Consider the following 1,877-nt stretch of genomic DNA (forward strand, 5'->3'; position numbering starts at 1 on the left):
GAGAGGGATGTGAGAGGGGAGCTGCTACCTTCATTGCCCCATCAAGGAACCATAGAGAGGGATGTGAGAGGGGAGCTGGTACCTTCATTGTCCCATCAAGGAACCATAGAGAGGGAAGCAAGAGAGGAGCTGGTACCTTCATTGCCCCATCAAGGAACCATAGAGAGGGATGTGAGAGGGGAGCTGGTTCCTTCATTGCCCCATCAAGGAACCATAGAGAGGGATGTGAGAGGGGAGCTGGTACCTTCATTGACCCATCAAGGAACCATAGAGAGGGATGTGAGAGGGGAGCTGGTACTTTCATTGACCCATCAAGGAACCATAGAGAGGGATGTGAGAGGGGAGCTGGTACTTTCATTGACCCATCAAGGAACCATATAGAGAGATGTGAGAGGGGAGCTGGTACTTTCATTACCCCATCGTGGAACCATAGAGAGGGATGTGAGAGGGGAGCTGGTACCTTCATTGCCCCATCAAGGAACCATAGAGAGGGATGTGAGAGGGGAGCTGGTACTTTCATTGACCCATCAAGGAACCATAGAGAGGGATGTGAGAGGGGAGCTGGTACTTTCATTGACCCATCAAGGAACCATAGAGAGGGATGTGAGAGGGGAGCTGGTACCTTCATTGCCCCATCAAGGAACCATAGAGAGGGATGTGAGAGGTGAGCTGGTACCTTCATTGCCCCATCATGAAACCATAGCGAGGGAAGCGAGAAGTGAGCTGGTCCTTTTATTGTCCTATCAATGAACCATATAGAGGGAAGTGAGAGGTGAATCGTTTTTTTCCATTGTCCCATCAAGGAACCATAGAGAGGGATTTGAGAGGTGAGCTGGTACCTTCATTGCCCCATCAAGGAACCATAGAGAGGGATGTGGGAGGGGAGCTGGTACCTTCACTGCCCCATCAAGGAACCATAGAGAGGGATGTGAGAGGGGAGCTGCTACCTTCATTGCCCCATCAAGGAACCATAGAGAGGGATGTGAGAGGGGAGCTGGTACCTTCACTGCCCCATCAAGGAACCATAGAGAGGGATGTGAGAGGGGAGCTGCTACCTTCATTGCCCCATCAAGGAACCATAGAGAGGGATGTGAGAGGGGAGCTGGTACCTTCACTGCCCCATCAAGGAACCATAGAGAGGGATGTGATAGGGGAGCTGGTACCTTCACTGCCCCATCAAGGAACCATAGAGAGGGATGTGAGAGGGGAGCTGGTACCTTCATTGCCCCATCATGGAACCATAGAGAGGAATGTGAGAGGGGAGCTGGTATCTTCATTGTCCCATCATGGAACCATAGAGAGGGATGTGAGAGGGGAGCTGGTACCTTCACTGCCCCATCAAGGAACCTTAGAGAGGGATGTGAGAGGGGAGCTGGTACCTTCATTGTCCCATCATGGAACCATAGAGAGGGATGTGAGAGGGGAGCTGGTACCTTCATTGCCCCATCATGGAACCTTAGAGAGGGATGTGAGAGGGGAGCTGGTGCCTTCATTGCCCCATCAAGGAACCATAGAGAGGGATGTGAGAGGGGAGCTGGTACCTTCATTGCCCCATCATGGAACCTTAGAGAGGGATGTGAGAGGGGAGCTGGTACCTTCATTGCCCCATCAAGGAACCTTAGAGAGGGATGTGAGAGGGGAGCTGGTACCTTCATTGTCCCATCATGGAACCATAGATAGGAAAGCGAGAAGTGAGCTAGTCCCTTCATTGTCCCATCATAGGACTGTTTAGAGGTAAGTGAAAGGGAGAGCAGGTTCTTTCATTGTCTTATCACAAGACCATGTTTAGTCATGACCCTTCTTTACAACCTGCTATAATCAGTTCTGCATCGCGGTGACATAGGACTTGTGTGTGACGAAATCTGTCTTCCCATCCA

This window comes from Lithobates pipiens, unplaced genomic scaffold, assembly GCF_037356315.1.
Source record: "Lithobates pipiens isolate NorthernLeopardFrog02 unplaced genomic scaffold, aLitPip1_a1.2 Scaffold_16, whole genome shotgun sequence".
Classification (NCBI taxonomy): domain Eukaryota; kingdom Metazoa; phylum Chordata; class Amphibia; order Anura; family Ranidae; genus Lithobates; species Lithobates pipiens.